Source organism: Pristiophorus japonicus, unplaced genomic scaffold, assembly GCF_044704955.1.
Source record: "Pristiophorus japonicus isolate sPriJap1 unplaced genomic scaffold, sPriJap1.hap1 HAP1_SCAFFOLD_750, whole genome shotgun sequence".
NCBI classification, from domain to species: Eukaryota; Metazoa; Chordata; class Chondrichthyes; family Pristiophoridae; genus Pristiophorus; species Pristiophorus japonicus.
Window position 1 is genome coordinate 26,308 of NW_027254667.1, and position 13,269 is coordinate 39,576.

The 13,269-nt window shown below is 54.5% G+C and overlaps 5 non-coding genes across 5 annotated transcripts; all 5 read left to right on the forward strand.

Annotated features, from left to right (window-relative positions):
* The first annotated feature begins 3,650 nt into the window (after positions 1-3,650).
* On the forward strand, positions 3,651-3,723 carry trnat-agu (transfer RNA threonine (anticodon AGU)). The gene has a single exon. It is a non-coding gene; the product is annotated as a tRNA-Thr (tRNA).
* Positions 3,724-4,422: 699 nt separating this feature from the next.
* Positions 4,423-4,494, forward strand: trnat-agu (transfer RNA threonine (anticodon AGU)). Its single transcript has one exon. It is a non-coding gene; the product is annotated as a tRNA-Thr (tRNA).
* A 3,483-nt stretch (positions 4,495-7,977) lies between these two features.
* trnat-cgu (transfer RNA threonine (anticodon CGU)) lies at positions 7,978-8,050 on the forward strand. Its single transcript has one exon. It is a non-coding gene; the product is annotated as a tRNA-Thr (tRNA).
* A 3,374-nt stretch (positions 8,051-11,424) lies between these two features.
* Positions 11,425-11,497, forward strand: trnat-agu (transfer RNA threonine (anticodon AGU)). The gene has a single exon. It is a non-coding gene; the product is annotated as a tRNA-Thr (tRNA).
* Positions 11,498-12,197: 700 nt separating this feature from the next.
* On the forward strand, positions 12,198-12,269 carry trnat-agu (transfer RNA threonine (anticodon AGU)). The gene has a single exon. It is a non-coding gene; the product is annotated as a tRNA-Thr (tRNA).
* Positions 12,270-13,269: the final 1,000 nt, after the last annotated feature.

Sequence of the window (13,269 nt, forward strand, 5' to 3'; positions counted from 1 at the left end):
AACTGGGGAATGACCCACAGCCCAGGGCTGGTGGTTCCATAGCTCAGGGGTTAGAGCACTGGTCTCGTAAACCAGTGGTCGTTGTTTCAAATCTCACTGGGGTTGCTCAGTATTTAAATACACTGCCAATTAACAAGGACTGTAATTATAAATATTAAACAGCTCCAAGACAGATCCTGGAACTCCAGGCTCTCAATTCCTCTCTCTCTGCCTTCCCCATCACTGCCCTTTATATTTCTCTCTCATTCCATTCACTCTCCTTCCCCTTTCTCTCTCCCAGTCCCGCTTACTCCCTTGCACTGTCTTTCTCACCCTTCCCACTCTCCACTTCCTCTGTCTTTCCTTCCCCCTCTTTCTCTACCCATCCTCTCTGCCTTTTTCCCTTTCCTCCTCTTTCTCTCTTTCTTTCTCTCCCATTCCCCCTCCCTCTCCCCGTCCCCTCTCGTTCTCACTTTCCCTTTACCCTTTTCACCCTCGGCCTTTCTTCCTCTCTCTCCCCTCCCTCCTCTCTCTCTCTGCCCTTCCCCCTTGAGAGACAGAGAGAGAGTGTGTCGGGGTGTGTGTTGTTCACTGATTGTTAGACCTCGGAACTTCTAGTGGGGAGAGGACAACACATGGAACAAAATTTTAGGCTTAACCCAGGGTCCGTTTTATTACACAACAAAAAACCGACTAAAAACTACAGGACGAGACTGCTGAGAGAAATCGACTGAAGACATACAATCGCCATTCCTGGCTGTAGTTATTGTAGGTTTGTGGTTGTTGGTTCCGTGACCGGTCGGTTCTCCTTCTATCCGTTCTCTGCAGCGCCTCTTCCGTCTCTCTGTTTGTCCTTTTGCTTCCTCTTTCTACCTCCTGCTTGTGTACCTTCCTGCTCCTTCCTGCTTGACCAGCTCCGCTGGGCAGGGCCACATTGTCCGCATGGTCCCCAGACACGAGACTCCCCAAAGCAAGCGCTCGAATCGGAACTCCCACACGGCAAACGAGACAAAGGTGGACAGAGGAAACGTTACAAGGGACACCCTCAAAGCCTCCCCTGATAAAGTGCAACATCCCCACCTACACCTGGGAGTCCCTGGGCCCAAAGACCAGTCCGCCCGGAGTGGAGGAAGTGCATCCGGGAGGGCGCTGAGCACCACAAGTCTCATCGCCGAGAGCGTGCAGAGACCAAGCGCAGGCAACGGAAGTTCTCCTCTATTCCCAGGGACTGCCTATGATGATGATGATGATGTAAGAGACAGACAGAGAGTCAGGTCGAGAGATTGAGTGAGAAGGGAATAAGGCAGAAACCCATTTTGGCCCACTGTATCCACACCCACCGAACAAGCCTAATCCCACTTTCTAGCTTTCGGTCTGTATATCTGCAGGTTACAGCACTTCAAGTACAATCTAAATGTGGTAATCTTTTAATGTGGACAAGACAGTGCTTGTAGTTCCAGAGTCAGTCTGGGAACTGTTTAATATTTATAATTAAAGCCCTTGTTAATTGACAGTGAATTTAAATACTAAACTAATTTTGAGTCAGCCTCAGTGAGATTTGTACCCACAACCACTGGTTTACAAGACCAGTGCTCTAACCCCTGAGCTATGGAACCACCTGCCCTGGGTTGTGGGTCATTCCCCAGTTAGTGCTGTGTGTTTGAAGAATGAGGAATGGTCAGTCTTGTGTCCTTCTTGTGTCTCTTCAACTCTCTCTCCCCTTCCAAATTGCTTGCTTTCCCTGTCTCTCACTCATTTCCCTTGCCCTGACCTCGCCACACTCACTATCCTCTCTCACACTTCTTTCGACATTCTACCCAATATAAACTAGAAGTGATCCAAAACTCGGCTGCCCCGTGTTCTAACTCGCACCGAGTCCCGCTCACCCATCTCCCCCTGTGCTCACTGCCCCATGTCCTAACTCGCACCGAGTCCCGCTCACCCATCTCCCCCTGTGCTCGCTGCACTACATTGGCTCCCGGTTAAGAAATGCCTCGATTTCAAAATTCTCATCCTTGTTTACAAATCACTCCATGGCCCCTCACCACTCACTATCTCTGTAACCTCCTCCAGCCCCACAACCCTCCCTATCTCTGTAACTTCCCACAACCCTCCCCATCTCTGTAACCCCACAATCATTGAATGGCGGAGCAGGCTCAAGGGGCTAGATGGCCTACTCCTGTTCCTAATGTCCTGATGTCTGCACTCCTCGAATTCTGCCCTCCTGACCATCCCTGATTATAATCGCTCCACCATCGGTGGCCTTGCCTTCTGTTGCCTGGGCCCCAAGCGCTGGAACTCCCTCCCGAAACCTCTCCGCCTCTCTACCTCTCTTTCCTCCTTCAAGACTCTCCTTAAAACCGACCTATTCACCTGCGCTAATTTCTACTTTTGTGGCTCGGTGTCAAATTTTTATCCCATAATCCTCCTGTGGAGCACCCTGGGACGTTTCACTACGTTAAAGGCGCTATATAAATATACATTATTGTTGGTGTTCCCTCTGTCTCTCCTCTTCCCCGTCTCTCTCTCACTCCTTCCCCTCACTCTCCCCTTCCCTCTCTCTCACTCCTTCCCCTCACTCTCCCCTTCCCTCTCTCTCACTCCTTCCCCTCACTCTCCCCTTCCCTCTCTCTCACTCCTTCACCTCACTCTCCTCTTCCCCGTCTCTCTCTCACTCCTTCCCCTCACTCTCCCCGTCTCTCTCACTCCTTCCCCTCACTCTCCCCTTCCCTGACTCTCACTCCTTCCCCTCACTCTCCCCTTCCCTCTCTCTCACTCCTTCACCTCACTCTCCTCTTCCCCATCTCTCTTTCACTCCTTCCCCTCACTCTCTCTCTCACTCCTTCCCCTCACACTTTGCTTCCCTCTCTCTCACTCATTCCCCTGACTCTCCCCTTCCCTCTCTCTCACTCCTTCTCCTTACTCACCCTTCCCTCTCTCTCACTCCTTCCCCTGACTCTCCCCTTCCCTCTCTCTCACTCCCTCCCCTCACTCTCCACTTCCCTCTCTCTCACTCCTTCCCCTCACTCTCCCGTTCCCTCTCTCTTCCTCTAATAGAGCCCCACCTAGTGGACTATCGATGTAATAACAACTACTGACATGCACCTCTCTCTCTCCATCTCTCTCTCTCCCTCTCTCCCCGTCCCCCTCTCACTCACTCCTTCCCTCTCCCTGTCCCTTTTCCCCGCTTTCTCCCCTTCCCACTCTCCGCTCCTCTCTCTCCACTCACTCCTCAATCTCTCTCCTCCCTCTCTCTCTCTCTCTCTCCTTTCCCTTCTGACTTTCCCCTTCCCCCTCGCTAACCCCTTCCGGCTCGAGAGACAGTGAGCGACAGAGAGAAAGTGATAGAGAGACAGAGAGAGAGAGAGACAGAGAGAGAGAGAGAAAGAGATTGAGAGACAGAGAGATTGGGGCAGAGTGTGACTGAGTTGCCTTGGGATGTTTTACTACGTGAAAGACCCGATATATCGATGTTGAGAAGTGAATATTGAAGAGACGGAGGCAGGAGTCTCCCCTGCCTCCTCCCTCTCTCTCTTTCCGATCTCTCTCCCCTTCCCCCTCTCTCTCACTCCTTCCACTCTCTCCCCTTCCCCCTCTCTCTTAATCCTTCCACTCTCTCTTTTCCCTTCCCCTCACTTTCCTGCTCCTTCCCCGGAGTTCCCAGAGCAGGTGGCTCCACAGCTCAGGGGTTAGAGCACTGGTCTAGTAAACCAGCGGTCATGAGTTCAAATCTCACTGGGGTCTATTCAAAATGAGCTCAGTGTTTAAATTCACTGTCAATGAGCAAGGACTTTAGTTATAAATATTAAACAGCTCTGAGACTGTCCCTGGAACAACAGGCTCCTCTCCTCTCTCCTCCTTCTTGTGTCTCTGACACTCTCTCTCCCTTTCCAAATCTCTCTCTCCCTTCCCCATCACGACCCGTTCTACACCTTTTTATCGCTTTCCCGTCTCTCACTCATTCGCTTCTCCCCCTTTCCCCCTCCCTCGCCTCACCCTCTCTCTCCGCTATCCACTCTCTCACCCCCTCTCTCCGCTCACTCTGTCTCTTTCGCCAACCCAGTCTCTCCACCCTCTCTCCCCTTCCCCTCGCCTTTTCACTCTCCACTTCCCTCCCTCCCCTCCTTCCTCTCTCGCTCTCTTTTCCCTTTCTTTTCAGAGTCTCCCGTTCTCCCTCTCTCTCCCTTTCCTTTCTCTCTCCCTTGCCTCCTCCCTCTCTTGCCTTCCCATCTCTCTCCCCTTCCCCCCTCTCCCCTTCCCCTCTCTCCCCTTCCATCACTTACTCTCCCCTTCCGCTCTCATCCATTATCCTCTCTCACTCACTCCATCGCCACCCTTCCCTCTCCCTCTATTTCCCCTTCCCCCTCTCTCTCACTCCTTCCACTCTCTCTTTTCCCTTCCCCTCTCTTTCCTGCTCCTTACCCTGCGTTTCCCAAAACAGGTGGTTCCATAGCTCAGGGGTTAGAGCACTGGTCTAGTAAATCAGGGTCGTGGGTTCAAATCTCACTGGGGCTTACTCAAAATTAGCTCAATATATAAATTCACCGTCAATTAACAAGGGCTTTAATTATAAATATTAAACTGCTCTGATACCGACCCTGGAACAACAGGTTGTCGTCTCTATTACACTTTCTCTCCATCCAAATCTCTCTCTGCCTTCCCCCATTCTGCATCTTTTACCCCCTTTCCCGCGATCTCGCTTTGCCCGTCTCCCCCCTCCCTTGCCACACCCACTCTCTATCCTTTCCTGTCTCTCTCTCTCCCCTTTCCGCTCCCCACCTCTCACTCCCCTTCCCCCTGTCTCTCAATTCTTCCCACATTCTACCCCAATATAAACTAGAGGTGATCCAAAACTCGGCTGACCCCGTGTCCTAACTCGCACCGAGTCCCACTCACCCATCACCCTCTGTGCTCACTGCCCCGTGTCCGAACTCACACCCAGTCCCGCTCACCCATCACCCGCTGTGCTCACTGACCCGTGTCCTAACTCACACCCAGTCCCGCTCACCCATCACCCCCTGTGCTCACTGACCCTGTGTCCTAACTCACACCCAGTCCCGCTCACCCATCACCCCCTGTGCTCGCTGCCCCATGTCCTAACTCACACCCAGTCCCACTCACCCATCACCCCCTGTGCTCGCTGACCCCGTGTCCTAACTCACACCGAGTCCCGCTCACCCATCACCCCCTGTGCTCACTGCCCCGTGTCCTAACTCACACCAAGTCCCGCTCACCCATCACCCGCTGTGCTCACTGCCCCGTGTCCTAACTCACACCCAGTCCCGCTCACCCATCACCCCCTGTGCTCGCTGACCCTGTGTCCTAACTCACACCCAGTCCCACTCACCCATCACCCACTGTGCTCACTGACCCTGTGTCCTAACTCACACCCAGTCCCGCTCACCCATCACCCCCTGTGCTCGCTGCCGCGTGTCCGAACTCACACGCAGTCCTGCTCACCCATCACCCCCTGTGCTCACTGCCCCCGTGTCCTAACTCGCACCGAGTCCCGCTCACCCATCACCCCCTGTGCTCACTGCCCCGTGTCCTAACTCACACCCAGTCCCACTCACCCATCACCCACTGTGCTCACTGACCCCGTGTCCTAACTCGCACCGAGTCCCACTCACCCATCACCCCCTGTGCTCACTGCCCCGTGTCCTAACTCACACCGAGTCCCACTCACCCATCACCCCCTGTGCTCACTGCCCCCGTGTCCTAACTCGCACCCAGTCCCGCTCACCCATCTCCCCCTGTGCTCGCTGACCCCGTGTCCTAACTCGCACCGAGTCCCGCTCACCCATCACCCACTGTGCTCACTGCCCCGTGTCCTAACTCGCACCGCGTCCCACTCACCCATCACCCTCTGTGCTCACTGCCCCGTGTCCTAACTCACACCGAGTCCCGTTCACCCATCTCCCCCTGTGCTCACTGCCCGACATTGGCTCCCGGTTAAGCAATGCCTCGATTTCAAAATTCTCATCCTTGTTTACAAATCCCTGCATGGCCCCTCACTACTCCCTATCTCTGTAACCTCCTCCAGCCCCACAACCCTCCCTATCTCTGTAATCTCCTCCAGCCCTACACCCCTCCCTATCTCTGTAATCTCCTCCAGCCCCACAACCCTCCCTTTCTCTGTAATCTCCTCCAGCCCCTACACCCCTCCCTATCTCTGTAATCTCCTCCAGCCCCACAACCCTCCCTTTCTCTGTAATCTCCTCCAGCCCCTACACCCCTCCCTATCTCTGTAACCACCGCCAGCCCCTACACCCCTCCCTATCTCTGTAACCTCCTCCAGCCCCACAACCCCCCGAGATGTCTGCACTCCTCTATATCTGCCCTCCTGACCATCCCTGATTATAATCGCTCCACCATCGGTGGCCGTGCCTTCTGTTGCCTGGGCCCCAAGCTCTGGAACTCCCTCCCTAAACCTCTCCGCCTCTCTACCTCTCTTTCCTCCTTCAAGACTCTCCTTAAAACCGACCTCTTCACCTGCGCTAATTTCTACTTTTGTGGCTCGGTGTCAAATTTTTATCCCATAATCCTCCTGTGGAGCACCTTGGGACGTTTCACTACGTTAAAGGCGCTATATAAATATACATTATTGTTGGTGTTCCCTCTGTCTCTCCTCTTCCCCGTCTCTCTCTCACTCCTTCCCCTCACTCTCCCCTTCCCTCTCTCTCACTCCTTCCCCTCACTTTCCCCTTCCCTCTCTCTCACTCCTTCCCCTCACTCACCCCTTCCCTCTCTCTCACTCCTTCCCCTCACTCTCCCCTTCCCTCTCTCTCTCACTCCTTCCCCTCACTCTCCCCTTCTCTCTCTCTCACTCCTTCCCCTCACTCTCCCCTTCCCTCTCTCTAACTCGTTCCCCTCACTCTCCCCTTCCCTCTCTCTCAATCCTTCCCCTCACTCTCCTCTTCTCTGTCTCTTTCTCACTCCTTCCCCTCACTCTCCCCTTCCCTCTCTCTCACTCCTTCCCCTCACTCTCACCTTCCCTCTCTCTAACTCGTTCCCCTCACTCTCCCCTTCCCTCTCTCTCACTCCTTCCCCTCACTCTCCCCTTCCCTCTCTCTCACTCCTTCCCCTCACTCTCCTCTTCTCCATCTCTCTCTCACTCCTTCCCCTCACTCTCCCCTTCCCTCTCTCTCACTCCTTCCCCTCACTCTCCCCTTCCCTCTCTCTCACTCCTTCCCCTCACTCTCCCTTTCCCTCTCTCTCACTCCTTCCCCTCTCTCTCCCCTTCCCTCTCTCTCACTCCTTCCCCTCACTCTCCCTTTCCCTCTCTATCTCTCCTTTCCCTCACTCTCCCCTTCCCTCTCTCTCACTCCTTCCCCTCACTCTCCCCTTCCATCTCTCTCACTCCTTCCCCTCACTCTCCCGTTCCCTCTCTCTTCCTCTAATAGAGCCCCACCTAGTGGACTATCGATGTAATAACAACTACTGACACGCTCCGCTCTCTCTCCATCTCTCTCTCTCTCCCTCTCTCCCCTTCCCCCTCTCACTCTCTCCTTCCCTCACGCTGTTCCTTTCCCCCGCTTTCTCCCCTTCCCACTCTCCGCTCCTCTCTCTCCACTCACTCCTCAATCTCTCTCCTCCCTCTCTCTCTCTCTTCCTTTCCCTTCTTACTTTCCCCTTCCCCCTCTCTACCTCCTTCCGGCTCGAGAGACAGTGAGCGACAGAGAGAAAGTGATAGAGAGACAGAGAGAGAGAGAGACAGAGAGAGAGAGAGACAGAGGGAGAGAGAGAAAGAGATTGAGAGACAGAGAGATTGGGGCAGAGTGTGACTGAGTTGCCTTGGGATGTTTTACTACGTGAAAGACCCGATATATCGATGTTGAGAGGCGAATATTGAAGAGACGGAGGCAGGAGTCTCCCCTGCCTCCTCCCTCTCTCTCTTTCCGATCTCTCTCCCCTTCCCCCTCTCTCTCACTCCTTCCACTCTCTCTTTTCCCTTCCCCTCTCTTTCCTGCTCCTTCCCCTGTCTTTCCCATAGCAGGTGGCTCCATAGCTCAGGGGTTAGAGCACTGGTCTCGTAAACCAGGGGTCGTGAGATCAAAAGTCACTGGGGCCGACTTAAAATTAGCTCAGTATTTAAATTCACTGTCAATTCACAAGGGCTTTAATTATAAATATCAAACAGCTCCAAGACTGTCCCTGCAACAACAGGATCCCCCCTCTCTCCTCCTTCTTGTGTCTCTGACACTCTCTCTCTCTCTCCCTTCCCCATCACGACCCGTTCTACACCTTTTTATCGCTTTCCCGTCTCTCACTCATTCCCTTCTCCCCCTTTCCCCCTCCCTCGCCTCACCCTCTCTCTCCGCTATCCACTCTCTCACCCCCTCTTTCCGCTCACTCTGTCTCTTTCGCCAACCCAGTCTCACCACCCTCTCTCCCCTTCCCCTCGCCTTTTCACTCTCCACCTCCCTCCCTCCCCTCCTTTCTCTCTTTTCCCTTTCTTTTCAGAGTCTCCCGTTCTCCCTCTCTCTCCCCTTCCTTTCTCTCTCCCTTGCCTCCTCCCTCTCTTGGCTTCCCATCTCTCTCCCCTTCCCCCCTCTCCCCTTCCCCTCTCTCCCCTTCCATCACTTACTCTCCCCTTCCGCTCTCATCCATTATCCTCTCTCACTCACTCCATCGCCACCCTTCCCTCTCCCTCTATTTCCCCTTCCCCCTCTCTCTCACTCCTTCCACTCTCTCTTTTCCCTTCCCCTCTCTTTCCTGCTCCTTACCCTGCGTTTCCCAAAACAGGTGGTTCTATAGCTCAGGGGTTAGAGCTCTGGTCTAGTAAATCAGGGTCGTGGGTTCAAATCTCACTGGGGCATACTCTAAATTAGCTCAATATTTAAATTCACCGTCAATTAACAAGGGCTTTAATTATAAATATTAAACTGCTCTGATACCGACCCTGGAACAACAGGTTGTCGTCTCTATTACACTTTCTCTCCATCCAAATCTCTCTCTGTCGACCCCCATTCTGCATCTTTTACCCCCTTTCCCGCTATCTCACTTTGCCCGTCTCCCCCCTCCCTTGCCACACCCACTCTCTATCCTTTCCTGTCTCTCTCTCTCTCCCCCTTCCGCTCTCCACCTCTCACTCCCCTTCCCCCTGTCTCTCAATTCTTCCCACATTCTACCCCAATATAAACTCGAGGTGATCCAAAACTCGACTGACCCCGTGTCCTAACTCGCACCGAGTCCCACTCACCCATCACCCGCTGTGCTCGCTGCCCCTGTGTCCTAACTCACACCCAGTCCCGCTCACCCATCACCCCCTGTGCTCGCTGCCCCGTGTCCTAACTCGCACCGAGTCCCACTCACCCATCACCCACTGTGCTCGCTGCCCCTGTGTCCTAACTCGCACCCAGTCCCACTCACCCATCACCCCGTGCTCACTGCCCCGTGTCCTAACTCGCACCGAGTCCCGCTCCCCCATCACCCACTGTGCTCGCTGCCCCGTGTCCTAACTCACACCCAGTCCCGCTCACCCATCACCCCCTGTGCTCGCTGACCCCGTGTCCTAACTCGCACCGAGTCCCGCTCACCCATCACCCCCTGTGCTCACTGCCCCGTGTCCTAACTCGCATCGAGTCCCGCTCACCCATCACCCCCTGTGCTCGCTGCCCCGTGTCCTAACTCGCACCGAGTCCTGCTCACCCATCACCCACTGTGCTCACTGCCCCGTGTCCTAACTCACACCGAGTCCCGCTCACCCATCACCCACTGTGCTCACTGCCCCCATGTCCTAACTCGCACCGAGTCCCGCTCACCCATCACCCACTGTGCTCACTGCCCCGTGTCCTAACTCACACCGAGTCCCGCTCACCCATCACCCACTGTGCTCACTGCCCCCGTTTCCTAACTCGCACCGAGTCCCGCTCACCCATCACCCCCTGTGCTCTCTGCCCTACATTGGCTCCCGGATAAGCAATGCCTCGATTTCAAAATTCTCATCCTTGTTTACAAATCCCTCCATGGCCCCTCACTACTCCCTATCTCTTTAACCTCCTCCAGCCCCTACATCCCTCCCTATCTCTGTAATTCCCTCCGGCCCCACAACCCCCCGAGATGTCTGCACTCCTCTAATTCTGCCCTCTGACTATCCCTGATTATAATCGCTCCACCATCGGTGGCCGGGCCTTCTGTTGCCTGAGCCCCAAGCTCTGGAACTCCCTCCCTAAACCTCTCCGCCTCTCTACCTCTCTTTCTTCCTTCAAGACGCTCCTTAAAACCGACCTCTTCACCTGCGCTAATTTCTACTTTTGTGGCTCGGTGTCAAATGTTTATCCCATAATCCTCCTGTGGAGCAGCTTGGGACGTTTCACTACGTTAAAGGCGCTATATAAATATACATTATTGTTGTTGTTCCCTCTGTCTCTCCTCTTCCCCGTCTCTCTCTCACTCCTTCCCCACACTCTCCCCTTCCCTCTCTCTCACTCCTTCCCCTCACTCTCCCCTTCCCTCTCCCTCACTCCTTCACCTCACTGTCCTCTTCCCCGTCTCTCTCTCACTCCTTCCCCTCACTCTCCCCTTCCCTCTCTCTCACTCCTTCCCCTCACTCTCCCCTTCCCTCTCTCTCACTCATTCCCCTCACTCTCCCCTTCCCTCTCTCTCACTCCTTCCCCTCACTCTCCCCTTCCCTCTCTCTCACTCCTTCCCGTCACTCTCCCCTTCCCTCTCTCTCACTCCTTCCCCTCTCTCTCCCCTTCCCTCTCTCTCACTCCTTCCCCTCACTCTCCCCTTCCCTCTCTATCACTCCTTTCCCTCACTCTCCCCTTCCCTCTCTCTCACTCCTTCCCCTCACTCTCCCCTTCCCTCTCTCTCACTCCTTCCCCTCACTCTCCCCTTCCCTCTCTCTTCCTCTAATAGAGCCCCACCTAGTGGACTATCGATGTAATAACAACGACTGACACGCTCCGCTCTCTCTCCATCTCTCTCTCTCTCGATCTCCCCTTCCCACTCTCACTCACTCCTTCCCTCTCCCTGTTCCTTTCCCCCGCTTTCTCCCCTTCCCACTCTCCGCTCCTCTCTCTCCACTCACTCCTCAATCTCTCCCCTCCCTCTCTCTCTCTCTCTCTCTCCTTTCCCTTCTGACTTTCCCCTTCCCCCTCTCTAACCCCTTCCGGCTCGAGAGACAGTGAGCGACAGAGAGAAAGTGATAGAGAGACAGAGAGAGAGAGAGACAGAGGGAGAGAGAGAAAGAGATTGAGAGACAGAGAGATTGGGGCAGAGTGTGACTGAGTTGCCTTGGGATGTTTTACAACGTGAAAGACCCGATATATCGATGTTGAGAGGTGAATATTGAAGAGAGGGAGGCAGGCGTCTCCCCTGCCTCTTCCCTCTCTCTCTTTCCGATCTCTCTCCCCTTCCCCCTCTCTCTCACTCCTTCCACTCTCTCTTTTCCCTTCCCCTCTCTTTCCTGCTCCTTCCCCTGTCTTTCCCAGAGCAGGTGGCTCCATAGCTCAGGGGTTAGAGCACTGGTCTAGTAAACCAGCGGTCATGAGTTCAAATCTCACTGGGGCCTCCTCAAAATTAGCTCAGTGTTTAAATTCACTGTCAATTAACAAGGGCTTTAATTATCAATATTAAACAGCTCCAAGACTGTCCCTGGAACAACAGGCTCCCCTCCTCTCTCCTCCTTCTTGTGTCTCTGACACTCTCTCTCCCTTTCCCAAATCTCTCTCTCCCTTCCCCATCACGACCCGTTCTACACCTTTTTATCGCTTTCCCGTCTCTCACTCATTCCCTTCTCCCCCTTTCCCCCTCCCTCGCCTCACCCTCTCTCTCCGCTATCCACTCTCTCACCCCCTCTCTCCGCTCACTCTGTCTCTTTCTCCAACCCAGTCTCTCCACCCTCTCTCCCCTTCCCCTCGCCTTTTCACTCTCCACTTCCCTCCCTCCCCTCCTTCCTCTCTCGCTCTCTTTTCCCTTTCTTTTCAGAGTCTCCCGTTCTCCCTCTCTCTCCCCTTCCTTTCTCTCTCGCTTGCCTCCTCCCTCTCTTGCCTTCCCATCTCTCTCCCCTTCCCCCCTCTCCCCTTCCCCTCTCTCCCCTTCCATCACTTACTCTCCCCTTCCGCTCTCATCCATTATCCTCTCTCACTCACTCCATCGCCACCCTTCCCTCTCCCTCTATTTCCCCTTCCCCCTCTCTCTCACTCCTTCCACTCTCTCTTTTCCCTTCCCCTATCTTTCCTGCTCCTTACCCTGCATTTCCCAAAGCAGGTGGTTCCATAGCTCAGGGGTTAGAGCACTGGTCTAGTAAATCAGGGTCGTGGGTTCAAATCTCACTGGGGCTTACTCAAAATTAGCTCAATATTTAAATTCACCGTCAATTAACAAGGGCTTTAATTATAAATATTAAACAGCTCTGACACCGACCCTGGAACAACAGGTTGTCGTCTCTATTACACTTTCTCTCCATCCAAATCTCTCTCTGCCGACCCCCATTCTGCATCTTTTACCCCCTTTCCCGCGATCTCGCTTTGCCCGTCTCCCCCCTCCCTTGCCACATCCACTCTCTATCCTTTCCTGTCTCTCTCTCTCCCCCTTCCGCTCCCCACCTCTCACTCCCCTTCCCCTGTCTCTCAATTCTTCCCACATTCCACCCAATATAAACTAGAGGTGATCCAAAACTCGGCTGACCCCGTGTCCTAACTCACACTCAGTCCCACTCACCCATCACCCACTGTGCTCACTGCCCCCGTGTCCTAACTCACACCCAGTCCCACTCACCCATCACCCCCTGTGTTCACTGCCCCGTGTCCTAACTCACACCGAGTCCCACTCACCCATCACCCCCTGTGCTCGCTGCCCCGTGTTCTAACTCACACCCAGTCCCACTCACCCATCACCCACTGTGCTCACTGACCCCGTGTCCTAACTCGCACCGAGTCCCACTCACCCATCACCCCCTGTGCTCACTGACCCCGTGTCCTAACTCGCACCGAGTCCCGCTCACCCATCAGCCTCTGTGCTCGCTGCCCCGTGTCCTAACTCGCACCGAGTCCCACTCACCCATCACCCCCTGTGCTCAATGCCCCGTGTCCTAACTCGCACCCAGTCCCGCTCACCCATCACCCCCTGTGCTCACTACGTTAAAGGCGCTTTATAAATATACATTATTGTTGGTGTTCCCTCTGTCTCTCCTCTTCCCCGTCTCTCTCTCACTCCTTCCCCTCATTCTCCCCTTCTCTCTCTCTCACTCCATCCCCTCACTCTCCCCTTCACTCTCTCTCACTCCTTCCCCTCACTCTCCCCTTCCCTCTCTCTCAATCCTTCCCCTCACTCTCCCCTTCC